The 18,505-nt window shown below is 38.9% G+C and overlaps 1 protein-coding gene and 1 long non-coding RNA gene across 17 annotated transcripts in view; one reads left to right on the top strand and one right to left on the bottom strand.

The window, feature by feature from the left end:
- The window catches only part of TRPS1 (transcriptional repressor GATA binding 1), a 210,739-nt gene that overhangs the window by 14,204 nt on the left and 178,030 nt on the right, over positions 1–18,505 (bottom strand). The gene's annotated exons all lie outside the window — the stretch shown is intronic.
- Positions 7,591–18,505, top strand: part of LOC124418215 — a 26,879-nt gene continuing 15,964 nt past the window's right edge. Inside the window, exons 1-2 of the long non-coding RNA XR_006936961.1 lie at positions 7,591–15,883; positions 15,978–16,049. This is a non-coding gene — a long non-coding RNA (uncharacterized LOC124418215). The remainder of the gene's footprint in view (positions 15,884–15,977; positions 16,050–18,505) is intronic.

Consider the following 18,505-nt stretch of genomic DNA (forward strand, 5'->3'; position numbering starts at 1 on the left):
TAGAAGTCTAAAGCAGTTCAGATAGACACACTTGGCTGAATTTAACATAGATTTATCTTTCTTCACCTTCCTTGTCTCTTACTGTTGTGTTGTTTAAAGACTGTATGGGAAAATCAACAATCATTATCCCTCAGCCAAACTGTTTCAACTGTTATCCATAATAACAAATTGAAAATTAAATCACCTCTGGAAAAAATAAATGCTGGTACTTTGGTGGGCTTTTTGTTTGTTCGTTTGTTTTTAAACAGCTTTTCATAATGGGGATGTGTTGCTTTAAAGTGGATTTCCTGAGTGAACAGGACTGGGGCAGAATCAGAGCATATTCCAAATCCCACTAACTAGAGAACTGACCTGCTTGTCAACCTGAGACATGTTGATCATCCCTCCAAGAAAAAATGGAAGCTCATTTTAAAAGCCTACAATGCTCCTATTTCTCTTCTACTAAACCATCATAGTTTCTTAAAAAAAAAAAAAAAAAAAAAAAAGTTTGGCTTTTGCTTTCCACATAGAGAGTTTTATAAAGGTTACTAGCAAACAGGAGTTATCTGAATAGTTATTTTTTTGTCCTGGAAGTTAATTAGTGATGACAGTTCTACTTCATGAGTCTGTTTGGCTTCCCATATTCAGCTTTTATGTTAGTCAAGAACAACGGCCAATACTGCTAGTATTTTGGGATAGTCTCACAAAGTGGCAGACAGTTGAGCTCTAATTCAGCAAAATCTGAACAACAGCAACAGACCACAGCCTCAGTAAAACCCAGCCATATGCTCAAGTGCTGCACTATGAACAAACCCTGGCCACCATTTTAAATAAATATGGAACCCTTTGATCTTTTTCAAACACGAACAGACTTATCATAATTTAAGAATCTCTCTTAAGATCAGCCCAGAAAAGGCAAATCAACGTAACTGATCATGGGAAGGCTTTTGCTTTCCATCAGTGCCACTAGCACTAACTGAAGGTATCAATGAAAATTTACCATATATCTTCGGAAGAATAAGCCTGAAGGATGTAAGTAACTAAAATATGTATCTACTAAGTCAAGCTTTAATCATCTGGAGCCTTGTAACCACTACATTACAATCACAAATCCTGAAGGGGCCAGTGCAGTTTCTCTACTTCCATTCCAAGTCCTGGGTTTGGGCATTTAATATCACGGCTGTCTCAAATCACACTGGGCTGAAACTTGGCACGAGCTTTTCTCAGCCCAGATGTAACCTTACTTTTTTGTTGTTGTTTTTGTATTGAAAACTCTATTTAAATCAGTTCAGCTGTTTATAATTTGGAGATTTATCAAAATTGAGGTGGGGGTAGTGAGAGTGGACAGGGGAATTTCAAGTTCTTCATATGATTTTCTAACAAACCTACAGCTATAGTGACTTTGCTCTGGGAGAAATAAACAAAGTATGTGCACATTTTATTATTAGTAGCAAAGCACCAAGTGGATTATTTTTATATAACTAAGCTAGGAAAGTTTGTAAGTATTCTCTGAACACGCACTACAGATCTCTCTACTGTTTTCCCGTAGTAAGAACCATACTGAAAGCATGTAATTGCATAACAACCCTTGATATGCAGAGTATTTACTCACATTTTGTATGGTTTCATATCTTGACCATTTCTAATTGAACAAATCTGAAACCTGGGATACACATTATCAGGTCTGAATGGATAATTTTTTTTTAACTCCTTAAATGGTTTTCAGTAGTTTTAAGACTTAATTTAAACAAGAGAATTATTAGTGATTTTTGCTAGCCAGTAAAACAACAGAGAGTAATGTAAGAAGTCATTCATTAAGGTATATTGACAGTATCAGGCCCTTGTTTTTCATTAAAAAAAAAAAAAACCAAACCAACAACAACAAGATTTAGATTTTAAAAATAATGTCACACAGTTTATACAATTTCAAATTTTGTAGCCATGCAGAAGTGTCATTAATCTCTACAGTAATAAACAAATACTTAAAAACATACTGCCCTTTCAGATAGTATTTTAACAGAACTTCACTTAGAAAAATATATAATGAAAATGCACAGCCAAACATGCTGCTCAAAAATGGTGGCTTTTTAGAAAGCTAGACTAAATGAGGGTGCCTGTTGCTCTTCTAGTTCCAAATACATCCTCTTTTCAAAATTTCTGCCAGAAGATACTTCTCGAAACTCAAACAGGCTCCACAGGCATCAGCCAAGCATTTTTCTGACATCATTCTTCCTTGATTTTGGACACAACAAAACTTATCTTTTTGCTGATTACTTTCACTTCCCTATCACAAAACGATGATACAATGAAGCCTGGATGGAACTTTTGACCATCTTTGGCTTTTCTTCTGTCACAAAAATGGAGAACGCTGTAATCACAGGTTCAGAATATATCCAGTGCAGACATCATAAAGTCACAGAATAGCTTGGGTTACAAGGGACCTTAAAGACCATCTAGTTCCAACCTCTTACCATGCCCAGGGGGCTGGAACTAGAGGATTTTCCACTAGGTGAGGCTGCCCAGGGCCCCATCCAACCTTGCCTTGAACACCTCCAGGGATGGGGCACTCACAACCTCTCTGGGCAGACTGTGCCACTGCCTAACTACCCTCTGAGTAAAGAATTTCCTCCTAATGTCCAGCCTAAATCCCTCATCTTTTAGTTTAAAAGCACTCCCTCTTGTCCGATAAATGTTAACAAGGATAAGCATGTGTCTGATCTATTACCACAGCTAAGGCTGTGGCCTCACAGGCCTCACTGAAAGCACTGGCTCTATATGCACTTTGGCAATGAGAAGGTTGGAAGGAAAGCACCCAGAAGCCTGAACAGCCATGGTTCAGCATAAACCAGGTGACCAGATTTGGGACCAGCTTTAAGCAGATGGCCTCTGACCTGTAATGGCCAGGCTGTTGCCATGAGGTTCAAAAAACAGGCGCTCGTGGTTTCATCGTGTTTGCACTGCTGTGATTATTTTAGAGTTTCTTTTTTCACACTCACTGTGTCTTTCCAGGTTTTGTCTGCTACTTGCCCTTATAAGTTGCAATTTTGAGTTCTCTATGCTTTGGAAAGGCTGAGATTAACTGAAGAACTGAGCAATAATGCAGCATCTAGATGTTGGACTAAGTGCTACTTTCTTTAGTTTACAACGAGAAAAGAAACTTTTAGCCCTCCTTTCTTTTGGCTGCAGATGTATTCAGACCTTTCTGAATGTGTTTAATCAAAACGGCTTTCACTTTAACTATGAAAATAGCCACAACTATGTCCCTGTAAAGTTTCACATTTTAAAAGTTTAGTTGCTTTTGCTGTAACTTCGTCTAAATTAAAAATAAAGTCATTGGGTTTTCTTCCCTTCATAGCTTGGAAAGCTCTCAGGAATAGACAAGGCACTTTTAAGCCTCAAAGTATAAGTTGTCACAAAAAATGAAACGCATCAGACAGAGTGTTAAAGTGAATCTTGTTTTCAACCTCAGCAATGAGTTAAAAGATGCCTCCTGAAGTCAATTTAATATGCCAAATCCAAAGTCTTCATCTGAGAAATTTTCAAGAACAATCACATTAGAGAATTGTACTTGAAAGACACATAAGAAAGAGGTTAGGAAAGGCGAGGCAGAAAAAAACAGAAATGCCAAGAGGAAAGTTAAAATTACACACCTTGTTCACATAAAAAGTTTAATGCTGTATTGTAACAGCATCTTTTATGATATATGCTGCATCACAAAATTTTAATGACAGGAATCAGGGGGTTTTTAAAGAGTGAAAAAAACCTGTAAATTAAATATTACTACTAGCTCAGCCTTTCAGAATTCTAAACCTGATCCCTCAGGGAGAGTAAATATTTACTGTGCATGTAAACTGCAATTATTTTTTTTTTAATCAGCAGCAAAAATGCAGATGAGTAGTTTTTGTCCCAGCTTTCGTAGCATTTCCCTGTAGTTTATAAAGCTGCCTCAGAGACAGTGGCACTTCACTAACAAAAACAAGAACAAAACTAAACAAAACAAAAAATCACCAAAAAACCCCCAACAACACAAGCATTGAACTCCAATCTCTTTGACTTACTAAGAACACAGAATTTTGTAAAGTATTTGTTAAGGATGCCACGATTGCTATCAAAGTAAAACACTGGCTAATCAAAATGAATAATTATATTTAAAATAAGAACTACACAGGTTTGCAAAGAGATCATAAAATCAGTTGTTACTGAATCTCTTCACCATTATTTCCTCTCTCAAGCTATGGAAAACCCAACCTTTGCCTCTGAGAGGGTTAGGCATCCACCTTCAGACAGAACCGAAGGTCCCCAGGCAGGAATTCACCATCATTTGAATCACATAAGCGATCACACTACTCTTTCCAATGAAATGTCCTTGTGGTATTCCTTTTCATTCATTTGAGCACTTCCCTGTACAAACTATGCACTCTGCAGTGCATCTCCTTGTTAATTCATACAAGGATGGAGGGTAATTTCAGTTTCCTCCTCACGATCTGCAGTGAGAAAAATATGAAACAATAAAACCTCCTGTGCAGCTGTTGGTGGTTGATGTGTAAGCATTATTTGTGAAAATTATATGTGACCATGTGCTGGTCCAAATGCATATATAGGCCAAATAACTGGGCTTGAAACGTTTGTAACAAACACTGAGAAATATTTTCTGGTGGAACTACATGTTAATCCAGTACTCAGAGAGTTAACTGTTTACTTAATTGTTCTATGCAAAGCATGACTTTTTGGATAGCAGCTTCCTTCAACAGCCTTTTACTAAATATAATACATTTCCGAGGCCTGATCCTGGAACTCACACAAGCTGATCATCTCTAAAACCCTTGCAGTGCCTTAAACACCAGCGACCGCAATTTGACTCGATCTCACTCCTGCTGCATTTTGCTACTGACTACCAGCACTACGACCCAGACCTCCACAGAGCCAAACCGAAAATGAATTCGTCAAGTTTTATTTGCCCTAATACTACATTAAAAAAAAGCACAAACCATCATCTCGCATTTCATTATCAATAATGATGACATTTTGCAATAACCAAAACCTATTCAAGAGGAATAGAAATTCTGTCTCCCATAGCTCACCAAGTCGATTACATAGGAAAGTACTGTAATGGGCTGTCCCCCGTCAAACCGCTCACGTACTCGACTTCCTTCTCAATTACCAACTTGTCTGCATTGCCATCTGTAAAAACGAACACATACCTTGTGCTGCCAGTTTCTGCTCTTGCACTTCCATTAGTGGAACTGGCTGCAGCTGCTCGAGAAGAAAGCCCCAATTGTCTTTGTTTTCCCAAAACGCAGCACCATTTTTCTTCCTTCCTTGTGCCTATCGACGCAAGGAATGCATTATCTATGCTGAGGTGTGCTCACAAGTATTGAAACTGCAGCCCACCTAATATGTATCCTGCTTTCTCTTTGCAATTTACCAACTAACACAGCAAAAAGCTGACAGCATCTTCACCAATATTAAGAAGTTAGTATCGCGATGGGTTTAATCAGCTTTTTTAGGAACTGTAGTAAAACTTGCTAAGTTTCTGGCTAAGCTTCTTCCCACATGTTAAATCAAGTTGATCACTGGAGAAATTTTAGAACAGAACTTACACAAAGCAACCAAAAATAAGATCAGCAAGAGAAGTCAGATTTAGAAATAACAGCATTCCTTACAAAAAAGAAATAGCTGAGGTAGACGGGTTAGTGTGAGTAAGCTGGACAGAAGGAGCCTGGTTCAGAAACTGTGATCCTTGCCTGTAAACAACACAAACTTTCCTCCACTAGCACTTGCAGAAACAGACTCGTGCAGCAGACTCTGAGTGGCTGCCTGAAAAACCAGCACCCGTTCCCACAGACCGCTGCTGCTCTCGGCGTGGTGTGCGCTTTCCGAGGAGCCGCGCCGCTGTTAGCGAGCAAACCTACAAATGTCATTACGAGCCTCTTGAATTTTCTAAATTACGAACACTGCAACACATTCAAAATTAGACTGCTCTTCTTCTCATCAGTAACTGCACAGAAACAGTATTCTCGTAACAGCCCTAAGCACGCTGAAAGAGACATCGAGAAAACTGGAAACGCTTCTGACTGTTTCATTTCTTGGCACAAGGCGAAAATATCCAAGCCCTGCTGTCTCCAGTAGGGAATCTAAATCAATAGTTGGACTTCGTTACAGACTCACTTTCTGAGATAAAGAGCCAGTTGTGAAGGTGCCTAAACATGGAATTAGGTGCTTAAGTTTAGGCACCGATACTGGAGATTTATGTTTAAGAAGGCACCCCAAGTATCCCTGCTTTCGTGAAGTAATCTCACTCATCAAACGAACAGATAAAAATGGAGCAAAGATACGTCCATATTTCCTTAAACACCCCCCGACTTTGACATGGTAGAAGAACCAGACAGCATTTGCAGATCTCAGCTAAGAGCCAACATGTAACTCTACATATGATAGTAATTGAGGGTCCCAATCCCGCAAGTGCTCTGCTGTACGAATGAGCACAAAGCTGCTGGAGTTCTCAGTTTCTGGCATCTGTTCCCACTTCCATAGAAATCAGATGGGCAAAATTAAGGTTTGAGGGGGAAAAAAAATCACAGACATTTAAAAAACATTCCCTGACCTTATTAAAGTCCACGTGATCTCTATTTATATAGAAAATGGCTCAGAAAGCCAGCAGCTGAGAGGAGGAACTCTCATTTGTAGATTTTGGCTGAGAGCTGCCAAAATCAGCAGGGGAAAGGCTCCTCAGGGGTAAAAATTTCAAAAGCCATTAAGTGTCTTAGAAGCCTCAGTCCCACTGACTTTTGATCACCTACATCCTCCCAGATTTGCACCCCCAATCTGGAAATTACCCTGGAAGAACAATTTCTATTTCCAAGTTACAAAATGAGGATCTAATGTTTTAATAGAAGTGTTCAGGACTCGGAGAGGAAATGTCAATTAGGTGTCTATTTCTTGGTGAAAACCAGTGAGGTTCATTTACCTGTTACTCGTACTTAAAAAAAATTCCCCTTAGGACCATTAATTTTAATTAAAGAAGAAATATAACAAGAAAATGTTTCACATGGGCAGCTATACCTTACACACTTCAGGAACTGAAGTAACTATAATTTGAGCCTCACAGAGTCCCCTAGAGGAAACTGTTACTAGGGAGGGATACAAAGCTGATCCAAATGTCCACCTATTATTTTCAGTAGGCTTATGAATGCTCTCTTACTGCAGATCTCATTACGTGCTGTTGCTAGAATGGCTTCCATTCAGAAAAATCAGCATTTGCCAACCCATACCACACAATTACCATAGTTATTTCCTATTGTAAGCTTAGGGAGAAACTGTGGTATCCCAGATACCACGGTGTGGTAAATATTGAAAAGCAGTGGCCTTTTTATAATGGACATTTTCATCTAATCCAATCCGTTTCAAACACTCCCAGATAACAAGACAATAAGGCTGAGGCTCAGTCTAAGTGGCTGGTTCAAACACAATGATCTTATTCTCTCCTGTGATACCACTTCTGGCAGAAATACTTGATGGCTTCCTTTTTGATAGCCTTAGGAAGTAAGAATGGACCAGAGCAGCGATCAACCCTACAGCATTATAAGGCGGTAAAGGGATATTCTGGGAAAAGAAAAGAAAAATGTGGAAAAAAAACCCAGGAAGTTCCCTTGCAGAGAAGTAACATGCTATCACGAATTCTTACATATTTCTGTTTTTAAAAATTAGCCTAACTATAAGTGACAGCAGCCTCCTGAGCTGTGCCTTTCCTCTCAGCTGAGCGCTGGGTCCAGTGCTGGGCTCCCCAGGGCAAGAGAGACAGGGACAACCTGGGGAGAATCCAGTGAAGGGACACAAATATGACTATATGACTATCAGTCCCGTCACAAAGAGGGGCTGAGAGAGCTAGGTCTGATCAGTCTGAAGAAGAGAAGGCTCAAGGGGATCTGGGAAACATGTTCTAGCCGTGGATATCCCTGTTCATTGCAGGGGAGTTGGAAGAGATGACCTTTAAAGGTCCCCTCCAACTCTAAGGATTCTATGATCTTATCTGCTTGAACCAATTAATATCTGATGGGGAAAGCAAAGAGTGAGCCAGACTCTTGCATTGGTGCCCAGTGATGAGACAAGAATCAAAGGCACAAACTGAAATGCGGGAAATCCTATTTGAACACAACTAAAAAAGCTTTCTTTTTTCAACCTGTGAGAGGTTGAACACAGAAGCAGGTTGCCCTGAATAAAACCTTCAAACATACAAATCCACTCTTCAGTAAACCCTGGAGATAGTCAAAGCCCTGTGGGATGCAGGTCTGAGCACCTTGCTCTGAGCAGCAGGTTTGGTCTAGGTGATCTCCAGAGCTCCTTTCATCCTCAGTGATTCCGTGAAGCTGATGAACTACATGAAATTGAACTATGCTGCGTAAACTGATCCTTTCTTCAACCAACATTGTCTTCAGTGAGCTGCTAGAGACTGCTTGTAACTTATCTGGAGTATTAATTTCTATCCACTTCAGCCTTCATTCCTTTTCATTTGTCTTGACAAATATTTAAAATTTCATGGCTATAAATGTATTAATTAAAATAGAACAGCATCCAGACTGAATGTTACAGATTTCAATCTGTAAAAGTATACAGCTACTAAAAATGAAGATACTTACTTCTAAATTCCACAGTAAATAATTTCAAAAAGTTTAGGAGAAACTGAGTGAAGTATCTAATGGAAGTTTCACAAAAAATATTCTCTGTCCACTCTCTCCTATTGAGATAGTAATAACTACTTGTAAATGAGACTCGAAGAGTGTTGTGTAGTCTTCCTTAAAAATACCATTAAGATGAGAATAGAACAACTGTTCTATATTTTGGAGACATTTCTCCTTAAATAGTGTTTATGTACTGCAAGCATCCCTTCCATAAACAAACCAGGTCTTTGGAACAAGTGAACACAATCTCTGAAGAATCTTTACCAGCTTCTATTTCTGGTATATGATGCACTGCAAATTTTAGGCCAACATGGGCATATGGTCTCCTAGTTTGATAGGAAACATTTCATGGAATTCAAGACAGAGCCACAGCATAATGATTGAAGACCTTAAAATCTGTGATATAGTGCAAGGTTCAAAAGAAAAGAAAAAAAGAAGGTAAAGAAAAGAAAAACAAGTGTTTCCTGCTAGAATGCTAGAAACAGCAGCAGCATGCAAAGATAGAAGAGGAAAATCACTGTAACTGGTCAGGATAAAGGTATACTCTGAATCCCTTTCTAATCAAGCTTAACCTCATTAATTCACATGTCCTAACCATGCCTTACACTCTACTTTTTTTTTTTTTTTTTTTTTTTTTGGTTAGGGAGAATCACCCAGTAAGGAAATCAGTTTCTAGAACAAACAATAAACTGTATTTATCTTAATAGCCTTCATGCAAGATTTTCTGTCTTGGCAACCGTAAAAGCTTGTATGCCCTCTGTACTTTTTGTACTCATTCACATCAGCACAGACTGAATGCTGTAAATGCACAGCAGCGAATCCAGTGTCCCTAGACTAATTCCTATCTTACCTTGAAAAATGTGGTACTTAAATTGCTTAAGACACCAGCTTCAAAATCTGCATTGTCATAATCACTCCTGTCCACCTACGGGTCTCATTTCTCCGAAGCAATTACTCTTATTGCAAGTGATGGGGTGAATTTACTGCTGGGGCAGTCAGCCTTGTTAAGTGGCGCACACTTGCCAACAGTAGTATGAGAGCAAAACGTAACTTAGCAGGGATTTCCATCCTAAGTTCTGCACTCTGAGGAAGAAATGCACCCACCCTGCCACATACTCAGTTTTATTAGTTCAGAGTGCGGCAGACAACTGGAAAACAGCATTCGAGCAATGAAGCAACAAGCTGGAGAAAGAGGCATGGTGAAATCCATCCCGTAACCCCTCAGTTAATTTATTTGTCACAACCTTTGGAGGCCTCTTAAATGAAGCAAACTGCACAGCAGTGCCTTGTAAAACAAACAGCCAGGTCTCCTTTGCAAGGGGCATCAGCTCAATTGCCCCACAGCTTTCCTTGCAGGCAGCTGTGGCCACACTTACACTATAACTGGAAAGACAAAGATGATGGGGTTGCCTCCAAGTGGTCGCTGTGTTTGTGCAGGGCTAGGACAAGAAAAAGGCAAGCTGATTGAGTCTGTTCTACTGATCAATACATCAGATTCTGCTGTGAAATAAAAAACAATAGGAAACAGTTTCCCTTCTACATTACTTCTACTGCTTGTATCACAATTCATCTGATTTTAGCAAGACTTCAGAGGCCCATGTACACAACTCAGAAATAAAAAGAAACCTCTACTTCTAGACACGCCGTACGAAATCATAGCTGCTACTGGTTAATAGGCTATACTCAAAGCCATTTCTGCTTTGCTGGCAGAACAAAAACCTTGACACGCTTAAGAATTCACTTTTCAGTTTAATTCAGGTTTTCCTTAACAGTCACTGTCAAATTGTTTTCCTTCTCTTCCTTTATCACCTAGTGGAATCTTTAGCAGTGAAAAGGAAAGAGATGTACACCAAAGAATAGCACTTTATAATGACACAACTTTCTCTAGGAGAAAAAGAAAAAATCTTCCATTTCATCAGCATCTTTGCCAAAGTCTCTCTTTGAGAAACTGTAAAGAGAAGGGGGCTTTATTTCCTACAGATATTTTATAGGAAACATTTTTTGGTTCTGTGTCATGGACTAGGATTTCACACCTTAGTGGCGAGTATGGAAATGGACATGGCTGTGGAAACTTCATGGCTGTGAAACCCTGATAGTAAAATCAGCAGGAAGATGAGGAAGGTGTGGGGAACACTGAATGACTAATGCAGTAACAAACTCTGGACCCATTGAGGAGATTTTGGGATGGCTGCCAATGCTACCTGCCTATGACCAGTATCCTGGACCAACTGAAGAAGACTTTAAATCCAGGCATGACACACAGGGAATAGTACTCTTTTGAATAATGCCAAAATATGTAAGTGGATGTGAAATGTATGTATTTTTATAAGAAGAGATCTTTTCAAAACCAGGTCACAGTTACCAATGAGTTATATGAGTTATACCTCTGAGAAAAAAAAATCCTAGAAGATAAATAACAGGCCCTGTTTCCTTTATTAATAGCAGGCTGAGTTAATGAGAGAAAAACTTTCAGAAGTTATTACTGAGCATTGCAAAGCTAAGCATCTTAGCTATGACATACAACAAATCTGTGTTTTGTAGCTAACTATTCCTATGCCAAATCAAAGAGCAAACACTTTCCATTTCATACCCAATGCAGTACAACTGCATGAAGCACAAGGACAGCAAGAGGTGGTAGAAATTAGTAAAAACCTACAGAACTAGTGATGATCTGATGCACACCTGTCTTAGACAGCAACAACAAATACCAAAAACCGGCTACACTGAGCTTCTCTTTTGCTGTTCTAAGGTTAATTTTTGGCTGATTTTACTATGGAATTGCCATTATCTACCTCTGGAGGCCTGGCACACGTGTGGCAAAGCTAGGGCAGACACAGGAAATGTACCCTTAAGATGGTCAGTGTGCTTTTGTATTTCAGGATCAGTAGCCCTAGTGCTGCAGTACAGACCACATACACAGCTAGGGCAGGGACTCCTACTACACTTCAGTGATTAATGGCCTCAGAATGAAATACAAGTTTCCTACTGAATGTTGCAATCTCTCCACAAATCTGGCCTTGTCTGCTATCTACTGCCTGGGTTTTTGGAGCATTGAAAGCTCAGCATTACTCAGACCACCAGAGCCAGGTACCAGGCAGTCCGAAGCCACCTCACAGCTGGTGCAGGCTGGGCTGTAGCACCCGGCTGCAGTCACTAGAGGGTACTGCGAGGGCACCGAAAGGGTCACACTCCCATGGCAGGGAGCAAAAGAAAAAACTGGGAAACCATACCAGTGGGAGCATCGCTTGACAACAACAAATAGCTATTTTCATCTTAGATTTGCTTTAAAAATGCCGAATCTGCGTCTCCAGTTTAAGCGGAAAGTATTGGCACTCAGAGTGACACATGCTACCAATAAGCCAAGCAACTCACGCCTTTATGGTTCATTTTTAACACAGTGCAATCTGTGGCTCATGAGTCACACAGCCCACTCTTACGCAAAAGGCCAAAGAGCTACAAAGAGAAGAGCAAGAATGGAATTCCTATGGTTTCAGCAGTGGTTACTCACAGGAGGCAAGATGGGGATCCCCTTACTTACGAACAGCACCACATGAGGCTACAGGGATATTTAAGTAGTAAGGTAGTATAAAAAGGAGAGGAAGACAGTCAGAACTTGATGTTAAGAGGCAACAGCATGTTAATCAGCGAAGAAATAGAAAAATTAAAGCTACACCTAATCACCCCTTGAACAAGTCTTAGCTATTATTTCTCTGAGTTCATCCAATAAACACTGCTATTCTGTATAGTGTAAATAACTGCCAGGAAATCTACTGCACGTTTTTCAATATTCTGCTATTTTTAAAACACATAACCCTTTTCATGCACAAACATCCCTTAGTGTGTCAGCATGAGTTTCTGTGCATTGCACAAAGCATAGCAAAAAGGGATGCTGGGTGATGCTCATGTTATGCTCTTAAATTCTACCAGTTTTCAGTAATAATTCTGATCAACCAGTGCACTCCAGACTTTATTGCCCATCTTTCTTTTTTCATTCCTTCTATTGGCCAACCAGCTCTGGAGAAAACATATGTACAGTGGATAGTACAATGAGACACAGAAGTGGACAAATAATAGCATAGTTGGGAATATCAAGCAAAAATGTTAACATTAACTAGGTTTACTTTTCACTCTATTTAAACAGAAAAAATTTAAGTAAGAAGTTTTTGTATTTTAGGCTCAGCCAATTTGGGCCACACTGAATGTTAAATAAACTATTATTTAATCAAATACAGGCATATTAGTCTCACTCCTGCTGACAACTTCAATTAGAATATTTTTGCTTTGTACAAAAAAAGAGAAAAAAAAGCCCATGATCTTTAAACTACTATGGCTTCTGCACAACATCTGGTTACAATTTTTTATATACTCAACCATCAAACTTCTATCTTCACAAAATAGTTTGCTCGAGATTTGTTTTAATTATCCTGCATTGCAAGCTTCATATGGCTTTGAAAAGGGGGTGAAAGGATCGCTCATGAAGCAGACAGATGCAAACTGAAAAGGACTGTTCACTGAAAGATCTTTTTGAAACAATTTTTAGAAAATGATAAAAACTTTTCTTTCATTGCCAGGAAACAAGTGCTACTTTAACTGTTTCATTACACAATACTTCTTAGGTTGTTCATTAGCGACTTTCATTTTTTTTTGTTGGATTCGAGGATTAAGGTAATCTTTACTAGCACTTTCATTGGAGCCATGCAAGTTTCAAGTACGTCTTTTCCCTTTTTCTTGCCAATGCCACAGTGGGAACACTGCATTTGAAAAACAGTTGGTTTAAAACAGAAAACTTAGCGAAGAGAGCATCTGAATGTGATAAAGTAGAAATAAAAATGAATTTTATGGCAGCACAGGAAGGCCTTGCTCCTACAAAAAAAAAGTTGTGCTGAATTTTAAGTATGGGAGAGATCTAATTTATTTTCATAAGCCTATTCACCTGTGTGAAGTTAAGCACATCCATAAGCTTTTGTAAAATTGGACCTAAGACAAAAATTAAGAGAATGCCTGGGGTTCTGGTTTTATTAAATGCTAGAGGCTCAGTCAGCCAAAGGGACGTAACTGCGGGTTTCTTAAATGGCTCTTTGGGTGCTATACCAGATCAGTAAGCCATCACTACAGATAGAAGGTGTTTGTCTTTACACGGTGGAATCGCTGCAAACTTTGAAGGATATGAAACTCCTTATTCATTAATTTGCACTACATATATGGATTAATGGCACAGCGATATGGAAAGTTATTATTTATTTTATGAGGTAACTGCTTTGAAATCCAGCAAATGTAACTCCTTTTCCTGTTTTTCAGACAGTCAGCACCCATCATTCTCAGGATATTCATGGAAACTTCAAGTTTTTTGTTTCTTTCTTTTTTTTTTTTTCCCCTTGGAGCTTCCTTGTATTGCAAAAGCATGGATTAGTCTACACAAGAAAGTTATTTTGTAGGATTTTTGTTTCCTTAAGATTCTCCAGTGAAGCCAGCAGAAGACATAGCTGGAAAAACACAGCTTGTGACCAGGGTCTATCTATGTCGATAAGCTTCAATGGCCTGAGTCTCAAACAGAAACAAACCTTTATGAGTTCGGTACTGGTACTGGAACAATATACACAGCTTCTTTTTTGGATTTTTAAATGGTGAAACCTCATTCATGTACTAAAGAGGGTCTGAAGAAATGACTTTAGCTCTGGGAGGTATTCTGGGATTAGAGCCACGACAAAGCCATGTCTATGTATCAGTGACCACCAGCCACCAACACACACACACACAAGCACCAAAATTTTTCAATCCATGGCCAAGCACATCAAAATGAGTCTAACCCCTGGAGCCTACTTAATTAGTCAGAAGGACCTTTGAGCTTTAGGCTGAGCCTTGCTTTCACTGGGGCTGTAAGAACTGCTAGAGTGGTTTCCCTCAGTTACAATAATGTTTGACGCTGCTTGCAACCAGAAAAAAGAAAATGTGCAAGAATGCAAAACTCTACCGACTGCTGATACAAAGACACTGCTTTTCGTAGACTTGATTGGCACTGAGTACCATGATGGAGAGACAGTTTTACCTTACATCATTCTCATTTTCAAAATCTATTGGCTGCACTGAGGTAGCTGGGACACCAGGAATGTAACTGTCCCCCTCCATTACAGCTACAAACTCAGCATATCAGCAAAAGGACTTGCTGGGCTTGTGCTGATTAAGGAGAGGAAACATGAATTGCCACTGTCCACAGTGACACTGCCTGTGAACAAAGGGCTTTCAGTATTCCCTGCCATCTTTTATTTCAGGTACGGAGAGCACAAGCGTGCCTGAGAACAAAAGGAAGCAGCTGGTGAAGTGATCTTTTGCATATGCACCCCCTCAACACGCAATTCCAGTCCACAATCAAAAGGTACATTTTTAGCGTGGTGGAAATTTAGACACATGATTTTGATTAATGTTAATGCAAGTCGTGTGGCCAAATCCCTGTACACTACTTTGGGAGTTTATTCCAAAATTGAAATATCATTAAGGTTGCAACATAAACCAAATAAGGCTAGGAAATGACACTTCGTTAGTAACCTACTCATTACAAGTACGGTAGGTAACCTGTTGCAATGTTGCGGTACTATAATAAAGTGACTTAGGTGTTTATATACCACCGTCAACTGGCTAGAAAAATAAGGTGAAGACATCCAGACACACTGAAAAATGGTTACTTTCTACAACTAGATACATAACTGCTTTTGAATATTTAGTTGCGGTATTGAAAGGGAAGATTTTGAGTCCTCTTCCAAGAGGTACTTCAAGACTGGCACATTTGTTCTCTTCATAAATTTATACCAATGAGCAGTCATGCATAGTAGAAGATAATATAGAGGAAAAGAGGAGCTGAAGGTACCAGGAATACAGACTGAATTTCTGTAGGAAAATATAAGCAATGAAAATACAGGTTTTAGTTTTCCCTCTTTCATTTAGGTATACTCCAGATACTATATCTATGAATATTGAAGGCGCAGTGAGGAACTCAATAGTGAGAAAGAGGATCCTGTATGGGAGAAGGTACTTTGTCCTCAAGGCACTGCTTTTGCTGATGACTGAAGGTGTACTTTTATGGTCATTTTCTTTATTTTTCTTCTGCAAAAAACTGCCAAGGCAGCTTTTTTTTTTTTTTTTTTTGGGGGGGGGGGGTTGTGGTTTTTCATTTTTTTCTACATCATGTAAAAGGCCATGGAAAGAGGAACTCTCTAAACTCTTCCATGGAGGTAAGAGTAGCCTTTTTTACTGAAAATCAGTTATTTAAGAAGCTAACGTCTGTGGACCATTATCTACAAAAACCTACTTTTCCCATCTTTGTAGCGTGTAAGGAAGAGAGTGTCTTTGTGTCTGTACCGGTGCCAATGAAGAATGGAGGGGAAAAACAGAAAAGAGGTGAGGAGGGTGGCTGTAGGCAGGTGGGTGTTATTCTACAGAACAAGGAAGTCTTACAGGAACAAGAGGGAAGCACGTCTATCTGTCTTTCCATGCCATAACCAACGGCAAATGAAATTAAAGACCCAGCACAGAATTCAGTCCTTTATGTCAGATTCAGGGTTTGCACTGGGGATCTCATGTATTTTGCGTTGGCCTTCTGGATGTGAGTTACCTTGTTGCTAGTAGTAAATTATATGAAAAGATTCAAAGCTCTTGAGGACTACAAAACAAAATCTGAGAAAAAAGAACTGGTGTTTAATGGAAAACTCTCTGGGCAATGAGTTCATTTTTGTTACACATATATTCTCTATTCTGCTTGCTGTAATTCTAGCAAGTTCAGAATTACATGGCACTAAGATGAATTTGGCTAGCAGTATGTAATTTTATTTCATAAGTACACTTGGTAGACAAATGAAATGTCTAAGTTCACTAAAATGATCGAAGTATTGAATAGATTCTTTTCTTTTAAAAAGTGATTGAGCATGTCTTATATAGCTAGTTTTTTTAACATTACATTATCTTTAAAAGTGGATTTGAGAAAACTGTCTTTTTGACTTAGTAATAGAAGCAGGAGTGTGTAGAGAACTCAGTTCATCATTTTTTTTTTCCCTTCTAACTTAAAGAAATGTGTGAAGTTCCTACAGCTCTTCAAAATGGCCTAGTAATTGAGCCTGGTTCTGGTCTCATTAATGTGCAAGTTCAAATTGTCACCGTCTTTCTTTGTGGATTACGTGCACTGATTCATCAAGACTTGTGACACCTGGTTTTCATTTGCTCTGTTTAGTGCTTCTTTTCTAATCACTTTGTATGGCGTTGGTGTAAGAAGCAGTCTGAAAGTAAATGGTACTAGCCTCCTGAAAATGAGTCATTTTCAGCTTTTTTTTAATACTGAACTAAATTACTTTTCCCTCTCTTTTCATGGTCTTTGCATGCATTTCTTTTAAATATGTTTAATAACATACTTGCTGCAGCTACTTGTAACACAAAAGGAGCACACAAAACAATGTACACTTAACAGGGGAGATGTAGGTCTCTATGTACGTTCATTATTACAAAAAGTAATTGATTTTAATTCATGTAAATGTAAGTGACAAGGATAACACAGACAAGATTCTTTCTTGATGAACTACAATGTCCTTGTTAAGTTGTACCGTTTAACAATGAGATGTTCTCATTTAATTTTCCCTCTGCCTTCATTCTTTGCTTCACTTTCTAAAATACGTATCATTTCAAATATTTCCATTCTATGTGTCACCGGCAAATGCCAAAAACAGAGAAAGAGAGATCTGATAAAGTATGACAAAAGTTTCACGGATAATTGCCTTCACATATCCAGTTCAGCTCTCATCTCTCCTAATTAGCCTCATTACCATACCTTAAGACAGACGAGCAGTCACTCAAACTCCCTGTTTTTTCTGTCAAAACTACTGCTGACAGGCAAATGGACAACACATGCAGTAAGTCTGTTCTAGACTATTCTTTTACATGCCTAGCCTCCAGCAGAAAACTAAACAATAGGTCCTCTATAAATGTATAATGGAAGAATACATACAGTGTGTGAACATTTGATAAGTTACGGTTCTGTTCATAGCTCCACCATCACTTAGAATGATGACTATAAAAAAAATCATTCTCATACACTATCATTCTTTAGGATAGCAAAGAGATCAAAACCAGTGCTGTGTTTCACTATGACTGATACCCCCCTTCAGAGCAGCCTCACCATAGTCACTGGAAAAAATCACTTGAGTACAGCAACATTTGAATATATCAGTGTAGTTCTGCTTTTAGCATGCCCACATTATCTCAGGAAGCTTTTTGTTTTTACAAACTATGTTCAAATGAAAACGCATCATCCCACTGCTCACATCCATTTAAAATTAGCTCAGAAAAAGCATCCACAGAAACCTGCAACAGTTCACAGGGGCACTAGAAATATTTCAATATTGAACTCTACTTGCTATCAAAACATTATACTGTATAATAGGAAGCCACTGAAATGCTTCAGCACGTCAATTTATTTTCCATTGTTGTTCTAGTCACACATTACATTATGTACAGCCTTCAGATACATGGTACTTGGTTTTCATTTTCCCTCAGCTGATTACTAATTCCATCGTGTCTAACAATTTGGATATTTTTTTTCTATTACTACCTCCTGCTAAGTGGTACCACGTTTTACTGATTCGTCACATTTTCATACTGGTAGTACCACCAACAAAATAGAAAAGCAGGTTTTGTAATTTTTCCTCACAGAAATTCAGCACTTGCTGTGTTGCTCACTTAGGAGCTAGGCAGTACATCGTTACTGGTGCATCCCTTCTCCAGCCTGCTCCCTAGTTCCTCAGACACAATCTTTTTTGAGATTTTATTCTTCTTTTGTACCACGCAAGTTGTGATGCGATCTCTATAGC

This window comes from Gallus gallus, chromosome 2 (assembly GCF_016699485.2).
Source record: "Gallus gallus isolate bGalGal1 chromosome 2, bGalGal1.mat.broiler.GRCg7b, whole genome shotgun sequence".
Classification (NCBI taxonomy): Eukaryota; Metazoa; Chordata; class Aves; order Galliformes; family Phasianidae; genus Gallus; species Gallus gallus.